This window comes from Carassius carassius, chromosome 45 (assembly GCF_963082965.1).
Source record: "Carassius carassius chromosome 45, fCarCar2.1, whole genome shotgun sequence".
Classification (NCBI taxonomy): domain Eukaryota; kingdom Metazoa; phylum Chordata; class Actinopteri; order Cypriniformes; family Cyprinidae; genus Carassius; species Carassius carassius.
The window spans coordinates 19,923,027-19,936,046 of NC_081799.1; the positions used below are offsets into that span (position 1 = coordinate 19,923,027).

Consider the following 13,020-nt stretch of genomic DNA (forward strand, 5'->3'; position numbering starts at 1 on the left):
TGTGTATATTATATTATATTATATTATATTATATTATATTATATTATATTATATTATATTATATTATATTATATTATATTATATTATATTATATTATATTATATTATATTATATTATATTATATTATATTATATTATATTATATTATATTATATAGTAGACAGACCAAAAGTTTGGAACATTACTATTTTTAATGTTTTTGAAAGAAGTTTCTTTTGCTCATCAAGCCTGCATTTATTTGATCAAAAATACAGAAAAAAACAGTAATATTGTGAAATATTATTACAACTTAAAATAACAGTTTTCTATTTGAATATACTTTAAAAAAAAAAAATTATTCCTGTGATGCAAAGCTGAATTTTCAGCATCATTACTCCAGCCTTCAGTGTCACATGTAACATCCAGTCTATCACATGATCATTTAGAAATCATTCTAATATTCTGATTTATTATGAGTGTTGGAAACAGTTCTGCGGTCTAATATATTTGATGAATAAAAGGTTAAAAAGAACTGCATTTATTCAAAATAAAAATTTTTAATAATATATATTCTAATAATATATTTTCTTTACTATCACTTTTTATCAATTTAACACATCCTTGCTGAATAAAAGTATTGATTTTATTTAAAAAGAAGAAAGAAAAAAAATTACTGACCCCATATTACTGACCAGTAGTGTATATTGTTATTACAAAATATTTATATTTTAAAAACATAGCTTCTTTTTTTTTTTTTTTTTTTTTTTTTCTTTTTATTCATCAAAGTATCCTAAAAAAGTATCACATGTTCTGAAAAAATATTAAGCAGCAGAACGGTTTCCAACTTTGATAATGAATCATCATATTAGAATAATTTCTAAAGGATTATGTGATAATGATCCTAAAAATTCAGCTTTGGATCACAGAAATAAATGATAATGTAAAGTATAATAAATTTAAAAACAATTATTTTAAATTGTAATAATATATCACAATATTACATTTTTTTCTGTATTTTTTCTGTACAGGCTTGATGAGCAGAAGAAACTTTTCAAAAACATTAAAAATAGTAATGTTTCCAAACTTTTGGTCTGTACTGTATATATATATATATATATATATATATATATTATATAATATAATATTATATATGCAATATATACACAATATATATATATATTATATAATGTTTATATATATATATATATATATATATATATATAAAATGTTTATTTATATATATATATATATATATATATATATATATATATATATATAAATATTAATGAAACAACTTTGACGATAATATAAATAAATAAGCACTTTATTAAAATACTTATACAGTTTTTTTTTTACAAAAAGTACTTGTTCTATGCTGCATTTTTTTTAATCCAAGTAATGGAGCTCATTAGCAACAAATTAAGTTCATTTATACATGGTTTAACTGATTAATATAAATATAATGATTATAATATTGTGATTAACAAACAGATAATATCATGAAAAAAATATCAAATGTTATATTGAAAGGCATTTTGGTACCATTACAAGGACAATTCTACCACTTGAAAAACTGAAAAACAAAAAAATTACCCAAAAATATTTTTTTACAGTATAATTCTCAATTATTAACAAGAACACACCATCATTAACATCATTGCTTTAATACTTCAATAAAACAGAATATATATTCATTTTATGTTGTACAAATTCTTAAAACTGCCAGGAAATAATATGCATGTAAAGCAAAAGTGACAATCATTATCATGAATTGAAACTGGTTCCATCATTTTAATTATATATGTTGCGCAGCTAATAAGACCGGTCTTCAGCTAGATATCAGATATTTATGATGAAATTATGTTTAATCATAAAGTCAATTAAATTTAACATTATAATTGCACCCGACTTTGGAAGCCATGATAATAATCTGTGATAAAACAGATCATCTGTTTACATTTAAAGTTTTCAAAACTTTACACTGTCAAACAACAAAACCAGACATTAAAAATAAAGCAGCTCATATCAAAATCTTTTTTTGTTGTTGTTGGTTGTTTTTTGTTTAACATTTCTCACAAAGTAGAAGGACCAGAGTCATTTCAGTAGTGTGTCCTCACTCTGAGCTAATATTGAGGTTGTTATGATTGCCACGTTTTACAGTTGCACCCCACACTTCCAGCGCAGGCTGACCTGTTTTCCATTACTCACAGCATTTATGATAAGATCCGTGGTGTGTGAACACAACTCAAAATCTCAAATACTCAAACTCTGGGTAGGGTCAAAGTCTCCCTGTGCCTGTTAGATGCAAATAGCTCGCCTAAATCAAATATTGAACTGTGCAATATAAACGGTCATTATTCAAAAAGAAACGCTTTTTGGTGTTCAAAGTCCTGTCTCTTGCTCCGTGTCTTTCTTTCAGTAGGCTGATGGATCCGTTGACCTTTTATGTTCTACAAAAACAACAATCAGTCATAAAAGGCCACGCCCACTGGGATCTGTGTCTAAGAGCGTAATAATGATGCAGTGATTCTCCCATGAATCCTGGTTTTCACCAGTGTGGCGATACTGATGTCATCTTAATTACCCTGAACCATGGAAAAATGGTTCGACTCGAGCTGTGCGTGTCACCTCATAAATTCAGCGACTTTGAGGAAACACTAAAGGAGACCAGTGAGAGAATCAGTTCATGATCTGAGATCTGTCTCAAAGAGGCACTTTATTAAGTGTACATGAATCTGGACACTATAAAACGCTACAAAATAATTTATCAGAATGTGTATCAGCCAATATTTGTGTTAAGAGATTTGTATAATAAAAATTATATTTATACATTTCTTTAAATTACATTTTTAATAAATACATGTACATTTTAATAATAATAAAAAAATAAACATTTTATATTAACTATGACATAAATAATAAAACAAATATATTACACATTAAAATGAAAATAAAAATCTTCTGAACGATAATTAAAATTACTGAAATTATATAGTATAGTAACAAAAAAATATTTGAATAAAAATAAGTATATATAAATAAAATATTAAATCTCTATAGAGAGATACTCCTTTAGAGGAGTGATGGCTGTATTTAGCTGCGATGTACAGAATGCATAGCCATTGTTTCTGAACTGTAACTGATACCATATTGTATTTTGTCCCAGTGGAGGCAATGGGTGTGAAGGTCCTGAGAGACGTAAGGCCTTCATGGACAGTTTTGGGCTTATAATATGTGCTTCATTTGCAGCTTCTCTATACTGTTTGACAAGCTGTTCTCAAGACACAGCTCCTGCCGTTGACCCACTTCTGTGTGGCTGCGTCTGGTGACAGCCCCTGCACCCCTTCTGACTGACTGCAGCACCGCAACCCTCGGCCTCCCTGAACTGTGAGAAAAATAGGTCACCATGGCCCACTTTTCTTTCTTTTTTTCCTCTCAAAGAGAGTGTATGAAGACTGCTGCAGAGTCTGATTAGGCAGCTCAGAAAACACTTACACAGGAGAGAGAGAGTCTACAGTAGGTTCATTAACCCCAGTATCTAGAGAGCACATGCTCCTCGCATCAGTGACGTAAGATGGTCTTATCAGATGACAGGAACACTCCCAGCACATGCCTTCATTAAACAGTGTGTGAATCACACACATCACGTACACAATTTATGATTCAGGACATTTAGAAAATGACCTCATCAGTGAAAACAAGACAGCGACATGCCAACAACTCAAAAGCTGAAGGACCCAAGTTTAGCTAGGTACCAGCTGAGGCATTTTAACAAAAGACCAAAAATCAGGTTTCAAATTTCACTCAACTGACAAATGATCCATATTACTTATATAAAATATACAAGAATAATATTTATTTAATATATATATATATATATATATATATATATATATATATATATATATATATATATATATATATATATACACATACACATACACATACACATACACACACACACACACACACACACACACACACACACACACACACACACACACACACTTAAATAAACATAATTAAAATTTATATATGTAATTAGCCTATATAACAAATTGTTATAAGAATAAAAAGAAGAAATAATACAAATAAAATAAATTTTAAAATACATAAAAATAATACAATTACAAAAATCTTTATTTTTTTAATTATTATAATTTTTTATTCTTAGTCATATCTCATAAAACTTAAACACCCTGGACACATCTCAGCAAATGCTATAATCATATTTAATATGCGCAAAATTGCTGAAAAATGCTCAAAATGTTCATTCCCATTAAAAATTATCTGCCCTTTATGTTAATCTTAAATTTGCCAAAAAAATAAAAATCACCTTTTAACATTGGCCTTCCTGATATTTTGATCTATCACTACAAACAACCACCTAAAAAGACAAATGCTGCCCATAAGATTGACTTTAGAATGTGAATAAACACTTTATAATGGGTACGCAATGAATGAGCTAAATTTAAAATCTACAAAATTGCATTACATCAACACATTCATTTAAAGAAATCCAAAGGGCAACAACAAGCAGCCTAGTCAAACTGATCATTGACCTTTATTAAACCTGTTTAAGTGTATTTAGGGCAAGCCATACCTTAATATAACTGACAAGGGCAGCCCTGGACAGAGAGACAGGTGGCTTAAAGAAAAGATCTGCTCTATGTGAGCCGTCTGGCCTTTGCTACTGAATCAGCCATGTAAATGTACTTACACAAGCAGAGCGACAGCACATGTAAACATCTACCACAGGTCAGTGGCCACAGGTGAACCAGTTTCTACATGGCCCTCATCCAGTCTCAGGACAGACACACAAGCGTTCAGCATTAGCTCACTCAAATACTCAACTCTGGCTTCACCAAGAGCATAACTGATTTTGTTATAACCGGGTGAAAAATACCAACTCCACCACAGCGGCTTTGTGAAAAAGGCAAACTCTGCAGATCCCAGTGCGCTGGGAGTACATGAACCTTATACCAGCTATAGCAGCAAAAATGCTGATAGAGTCGGGAAGTTCAGTTCATTTCTGGGAATCTTTCAGGCCATTTAAAAAAAATAGCAAAAATACAAAAGAAAAAGAAACAAGCAAAAATTAAAAATCCAAAAAATGAATTTTATTTGTTTATGATATACTCATAAAATATTTATAAGAAAATAGACTATTAGATTTGAAAATATTGTCATATTTATTATAATATTGATGCATTTCTTTAATTTTGATGTATAAAATAAATATATAATAAATACAACAAATAATAAATATAAAATAAATATATAACTTTTTTGTATCATACTTTTTAACGGTGATTAATTAGTTAAAATGATGATTCCTTATAAACATTGAGTAATTAACAAATGTATTATTAATGTTGGTAATAATATTGTAATAATAATAATAATTATTATTATTATTATTATTAACAACAACAACAACACTATTAATAATAATAGTAATTAGTATAAGTGTCTTACTTAGTGCCAATTAAAAAAAAATACATCACAGTTAAACCATTTCAGAGCCAAATAGCATACATAAATATCAACATTGAATATTTCTATCCATATTTAGCTTATGTAGCAAGTTGCAAAAACAACTGACTTGTATCTAATATTTCTTTCCACCAGAACAGACCAGACTGCAGGCAAAGTCTTTGTCCACCACAATTTGTCATTTTGGTGTTATGCAAAATCAATCACTGAATCAATATTCATCATGCACAGCCGTGAAGCTGTTAACTCATAATATGAATGAAAAACCTCTCACCCACACCTCCAGTCAATTGTGGCACGTAAGCCCTTCACATGGTGTCACATGACCGAATCCTGCTTTAGAGTGTTACTTAAAAGCTTTCAGGTCAACTCAGTCAGGTCAAGGTCAAAGAGACGCGTTAATGCCAGGAAAACAGGCACCCTCTCCATAAGCCCCAAGCGGTCCGCTAGGACACAAGGACATCTGTCCAAGGGCATCTCCCAAACTATAGAAAGACACGAGCTCAAACTAACGAGCTCAACTAATCAACGGCCCGCAGCTGATTGGGATGCGGAGAGCGTGAACGTGAACGCACAGGAATTGCATTTCACATGGAGAAGGTCTTCTTAGTTCAACACAAAAAAATCCAACACTTTCCACTCGTGTCTACTTCTTGTGGCAGGAGTGCATACAAACAGCAGTCCATAATAATATATCCCAGCATGCCTCACTGTGTGAAGCATTCGAGTGCTTTGAGAGCACGGGCATGCGGTGAGAATCTTTCAACGCTTTCGACGCTGGCTGTGCATAAGGGACAGATAGCTACACCCCACATCCAGTGGCTGTTGAGGTGTCCCTTGTTGCCTGGCAACAGCTCAGCTCATTTTAACCCCTTTAAGTAAGTCTTAAGTGATTCAGCAGTCTGAGGCCAGTGACGGGTGGGCTGCTCCGAAAGTGACAGGACTTTATTAGTTTCGGGGGGTTTTAGCGTGCAGCTCTGTGCAAAAAAAATTGGCGGTGTAAATCTGCTCCACTGTGTTTGACTCCTGACCTCTGCATGAAATAAGACTTGGCAGAAACAGTCCACTTGACAAAGGCCCCCATGACATCCACAGAAGCAGGAAGCTATTAGATCAAAGCTGCCAAAAAATACAAAGACACGATTTACATCTGGTATTAACATCCATCTCACGTGATTCCATCACAAGTGGTTGCTGCTTATACCGGTCACTACTCGTGATCAGATTTTGTTGAGGAAAGTCAGCATGTGATTTAAAAAAAAAAAAAAAAAAAAAGACAATTCTGCCATCATTTATTTATACCTGGGTCACTCCAAATCAGCATGACTTAACACCCTCATATACTTCAAACTGATGTGATGTCATTTCAAAACAAAATCAGGAAAAAACTAACTATGTTTCAGCAGTTCGAAACAGCTGACCAGAGTGTACTTTCTTGGGGAGTTCATTTTGGCTCCGAAACGCCTATGAGCTTCCACTGGTCCATGAAAATTACACAATCGTTGGGTGGGTTTGGGAACTCTGCCTTCTTTGACATGAGATTTCATTTCTCATTCCACAGAGTTCAGAAAGGAGAACAACATCTAGAACAGCAACAACAAGTTATTAGCAATTTGAACACTGGAGTGTCGAATAGCTGAGCTGGTACGAATATATCCGCACCTGTACGATCACTTGCGGAGAGACTTTTACGATTCTGAGAATTAAAATCCTAAAAAGAAATTGCAACGAAGCACGAGTTATGCAAAGCAAACATCCGATGCCAGTGTTCCAAAGCCATGACAGCTACTGCTGTCATTTTTTCTGTAAGTGAATTTAAAAGGTATGCAATAAATGAAATGCTAAAAGAACATTAACCTTTGTTTTTGTGAAAATAAATTCATAACACCACATAAAATATAAAAAGGTGCAACGGTTTACACAGTTTAATAAAATAAATGAACAATCTTTTTTTCACATCATGGTAAAGTTTTCAGACAAAAAAAATAATTCATAATTTTATCAATCGCATCATTGAATCATTGCATTGTTGATGTTTTTAGGGCACACACTCGAGCGGCACGACACATAATAATCTACACCCCTCCTCCAGCAGGGCAGGGGTTGTCGTAATGTTTGAATACAGTATACCATCGCTCAGCCTTTCCAAACCTCTTTTTGCCCCCAAACGAAGAACAAAAATGAACTTCATTTAAAGCATATCGGAGCCTTTACTTTCTTTTGCAGAAGAAAAAAGAAGGTATTTGTGATTGGTAACTGTTCATGCACACACAATAAAAGTCAATGGGGACCATAGTGAAAAAGCAACACTGAATTCAATTTACTTTAATTATTTGGGGGGAAAAAACGATTAATTGTCCCCCGAGCTGGAAAATAAAAATGCATACAGTGTGAATCACAAAAATAAACTATAACAATAAATGAATGAATATAAATGTTATTTAACTAATATATGAGGGTAAAAGTTTCCAATATTTATCTCAGACTCATGGAACCAAACAAAAACATTGCTAAAAACCCTTATGAACTTAATGGCACCTTTGAAACCCTTGCTCACAAAACAAAGTATACTAAAATGGTTCAACCTCAAGCAGCAGTCTTCATAACCCACACATCCATCTTTCATTCATAAATTCTGAAAACTCCTCTTTAGTTAATTACTTAGGCCTGTATGATCTGAAAGCTTTCAGCTGAGAGAAATAATGAAGCCGGGATCATTCATGTCGCCTTCTCTGCGAATGTCGTACTGATGCACTGATTGCAGATCGTTTTGAGAGTGTTCATCTCTTCAGCATTACTGCAGGGTTTGTGTCCTTCTCAGAACTTTGAAGGTTTCTGAAAGGACAGGCCACTAATACGGTTAGGACAGCTTGGCACGCTGCGGCCTTGGACTGCAAAATCTGCATGTATTCATCTCTCGGCTCAGAGAGACAAACGACTAAGCCTTACAAGCCTTACAATCACTGGCATTTCACTTAGCGCAGCATATAGCCTCCTTAAAATAAGACACCATTAGTAACGTCCCCCAGGAGCAGTAAAATCTTCCTGAACCCAATTGCCAGGATTCCTTGACCTCCAGGTCCATCTTGCCTCAGGACATAGTGGCCAATACAGAAATACAGCTGGCAGTTAGAGGTCAGCCGGGTCATTCTATTAAATTAACTATATCATGTATATCACATTGATATCGTGTTTCTTGGGATCAGCATTTGTCAGTTTTGGAGGCTTTACAAATGACTTACGTGCTTTTCATTCACCATTCTTTGCAAATCATTCATGATTAGCTGCTAAATGGTAACAAGGCCAGATTAACATCTAGTTACAGCCAGATCTGGATGATATCTGCCAATGTTAAAGTGTATTGCATAAATTTACTGGCCCTTAATCTAACAATGCCAAAATGTGTATACAAAATGCATAAGGGGGAGTAAAATTGATAATTTGAATTAGGGGTGTGTGATATGACGATTTTTGATCGTGGACGATAAAAACGTCACCACGATCTGCTTTTGAAGAAATATCATAGTGTCAGCTGCAGTTCTGGTGCCTCCATCATATACTGTACAATGCCACATGCATTCACAGCAGTGTTAACTCAGTGGTAAAGTTACTCTCTCTTTCTGAAAAGTTACTCTCTTTACTCTTTCTGAGCACCACATACACCCGAAGCCTAACATAACCCTAAATATGCAAATTATTTTTATGCCAGCAGGAGGTGCTGTTAGAGAGGGAGCGATAGAGGTTTCTCCGGTAACGGCTGTATACAAAGCAGCACTGAGCTCACAAACACTGATTTATCAGGCATTAGGCCTGCTTGCAAGATGGAATGAAAATGACTTCTGAAATTTTCTCTAAAAAGTCGGTTTTTCTTCTGAAATACATGGATATTAAAACACCAGCGTTGGTTTTTGATTTTGAAACTTGCAGTGCTCATGTTTATTCAACGAAATCTATTTGTGACGGTCAGTTTTGATATTGTGGCGACCCACCACAAATAAATCAATGTATGGGAAACCCTGAAGTTATCCTCTGCGCTAATACTGTCCAAACACACAATGTTTACACATAGACTTAGTGGTTATGTCTAAGATGAAAGCAAACAGTTGACAGAAACATGTATATGTGCCTGTATATTAGATGTGTGCCGGTCTTAAAGAAAAAGTAGGCCTATTAAACATACAGCCTACTGTCATTGCTGTCAAGGGATAGATCACCCTAAAATTTCATTTCTGTCATTATTTAGTCACGGTCACGTTGTCCCAAACCTGTATTAATTTCTGTCTTGTGTTGAACACAAAGAAGATATTTTGAAGAGTGTGGGTAACCAAACAGTTGCTGGTCACAATTTGATTAAATACTGTGGAATTCACTGTGGACCAGCAACTGTTTGGTTTTCCATGTTCCTCAAAATAGCATTTATATTCAGAAGAAGAAAGAAACTAATTCAGGTTAAAAACAAGTGAGTAAATGGTGGTATAAAAATAAAGCACTATGACAGAATTGACGGACAGCGGACAGAATTTTTATTTTTGGGTGAACTATTCCTTTAACGTTAATAAAACAACAAAACACAAAAGAGAAAAATAACTCGCTGCTCTTGACTGAAGAAATTTAATACAGTTTCTTTAGGAATCAGTTTATATAGTGTTTTTTTATATATATTTGTTTATTCAATTTCTTGAATGCTCTGCTAAATACACCTATTGTACCTTCAAATAAAGCACTGTTTGTTTTATTTGTATATTATGTGTAGTTGTAACGTGTAACTTTGTCATTCTTTTATCTTTATTATAAAAAAATAAGAACAAAGATTTTTATCTTCGCCCTCTTTGGCCTAAATATCTGCCATTCTTTATTTTTTTTTTTTGTTACCTTAAAAGGTTTTGTCTTTATAAAAGGGAAATTAGTTTGGCTGTAAATAACAACTTGCAAAATAGTAAATCCAACATGACAAAGAATTGTGATCAAATCGTGAAATTATATTTTTTCCATATTGCCCAAACCTATGGAATTGAATTGTTCAAAAATGTAATGGTTGGTCAACTGGTAGCTGTGTTTAGGTCACTGCTGTTGTTCTAATGTGTGGTGATGCTCAATTTATTGGAGTTGCATCTCCCAGCAAACATCCACCGCAAATTCAGCAAACTATAAATCGTTTACAGTAAATCAATCAGCAAAAATCAATCCATCTCTATAAATGAAAGCCCTGCCTCTGTCCCAAGGCTGAGTAGAGAAGAGTCTGTGCCTTGTATTTCATACTGTCTCAGCGTTTCAATTCCCTGAGCCAGACAACCACCTCCATCCCTTCTTTTGATGTACAAAATCTCTCGTATAAACAGCACTGCTTCCTGTTGATCTCCAGGCCACCTATTATCACTGATATACCCTGTATAAAACAAGATTCATTGCACAAGGAACAAACATGCAACCACTGTGTCCCTGAGCTGTCAACTGACCTGTTAATGAGTGTAAAGCGCCCGTGGCTTCTATGGATTTATGACACGTTACACCATGCAAGTTTATGTTGCACAAGCTAAAACCATGTGTTTGAGTACTAGTGTAAAAAAAAAAAAAAAAAAAAAAAACACTTAATGATAAAAGTTAAACATAATAAGAAAGGTCTAAGCCAGAAGGAGGTGAACAGACATCACAATGTTGAGGCTGATGTTTAGGAAACGTTTTTTTTTAAATATGACTGTGACCCAGCACGGTTTTAACCACTCTCAGTTCACTATATTGACATCCCCTCTGAGAAATTAGGTCGCCATGTGTTCATTTTCATTTCTCTAGCAGTGATAGCATCATTTCAAGTCAGTATCAATCTTAAAGAAGCCAGATAACAGGTCACATAGTGCTGTCAGCCTGACTCTTTCCCATCTTGTTGCTATGTCAGGAGAGTATTTGGAGACAAGAATCATTTTGCACCTGTATTGTTGACAAACAAACAGAACAAATGCCTGATATGATATGAGACATATGATATAAAAGTAAAAGATTTTCGATAAGAAAACTGAATAAATAACTTGTTTCTCAATCAGCTTCTTCAAAACACATGCAGATCTATGCTCTTCCCACAGACCAAGACAAACACTTTTCAGTAACTGGTCTTTTCCTTTACCAAACAAAGCCACCTGAACCAACACTGAACCCTAACTATGATCTCTGACCACCTCTAAACTGCAACCTTTGACCTCGTCTGCCCCATTTTTACTGACTGGAGCCACAGGAAACCTTATGAAAACTATAAACAATAAAAAGTCCAAAATGTGTGTCTGGTAAAAGGTAAGATCTTGTCCTGAAGAGATTAACCAAAAGTGGTATCGACTTTATGACTACTAATGACAGCTCTTAAGCATAACCTTTTATCAGATACTAATGTTATATAAAACAAAACATATATATGGATCATCAATACAGGGAAGTGTCAAGATCAACACAGTAAATCACATTTAAGACTTCTCACACTCCATTACATAATATTAAATTCTAAAATATTATAAAAGATATGGCTTGGAAACACAGAGCTATAAATGACCAGTTCTCGTATATGAATGATAAAACAGCAGATAAATGAAAGGGTAACATCCCACTGACTGTAACAGAGAAACAAAATGGAAACTAAATGACAGCAGCGACCATTGCGATTCACACAGCGTGCGTTCTTGCGTCTTTGGTCTCACGTTTTCAAAACGCGGTGTCAAGTTAAAAACAGTTAAACTTTTAACCAAGGCGCCCTGTTTATAAACCAAAGAACGCGTCCCGTGTAAACGGAGTCTCACGTTCCATTTTTTCCCTCAGTACCTCCTAGGACCACAATAAATAGCAAGCACCACATTCATATGCAGCGGAGTCTTTCCAGCTGCTGGGCGGGCATCGAGTGGTCTCGACACGTACCTGATTCCGCTAACCGAGCTTGAGCGTTTCCTGCGCGCAGACGTGCGCCGCGAGCCGCGTCAAATAGAAGTAGAGTCCAAAAACTTGTCGGCCTCCATCACAGACTGTCGGGTCTGAGTCTGAACTGTATATTCTCGGAATCCCCGAGAACTCCGCAATGTTCACACTCACACTCACACTCACACTCACACTCACACTCCTCCTCCTCCTCCTCCTCCTCCTCCTCCTCCTCCTCCTCCTCTCCCTCCCTGGCTGAGTGAGAGAGCGAGCGAGCGCATCTTAAAGCTACAGGAGACGCTTTGTGTACGTGCGACCTCACCTCTCACCTTTAATAATCTGGAGTAATCTGAGGAAAACAAAAACTTTACGGCTACATATATATTGCATTGTATAAGCAAGAATTTATAAATATTTATATTGTAACTTATCTGATAGAACAAAACAGAAAAGCCATTTATCACAGAACAAAAACGTATAATTGTAACATACGAGTAATCTCCATCTTTCCAAAAATCAGTACAGTATAACAAGAAGTTTACACAGTATATTGTTTTGATGGTTTAGATTTGAATATGGAGGTTGAATATTTTTTGTCCACCAACAGAATTGTTGTTGTTTTTTGAGCACTGTTTTTTTTTAGCATTTCAGCATG

The 13,020-nt window shown here is 34.5% G+C and overlaps 1 protein-coding gene across 3 annotated transcripts in view; it reads right to left on the reverse strand.

Moving 5' to 3' along the window:
• Positions 1–12,568, reverse strand: part of nrip1b (nuclear receptor interacting protein 1b) — a 33,866-nt gene extending 21,298 nt beyond the window's left edge. For 2 of the 3 annotated variants that reach the window (XM_059539195.1, XM_059539194.1), the window contains exon 1: positions 12,365–12,568. The gene's annotated coding sequence lies outside the window, so the exon portion shown is untranslated. The remainder of the gene's footprint in view (positions 1–12,364) is intronic. The other variant, XM_059539193.1, reaches the window with a different exon arrangement.
• Between the last annotated feature and the right edge of the window lie 452 nt (positions 12,569–13,020).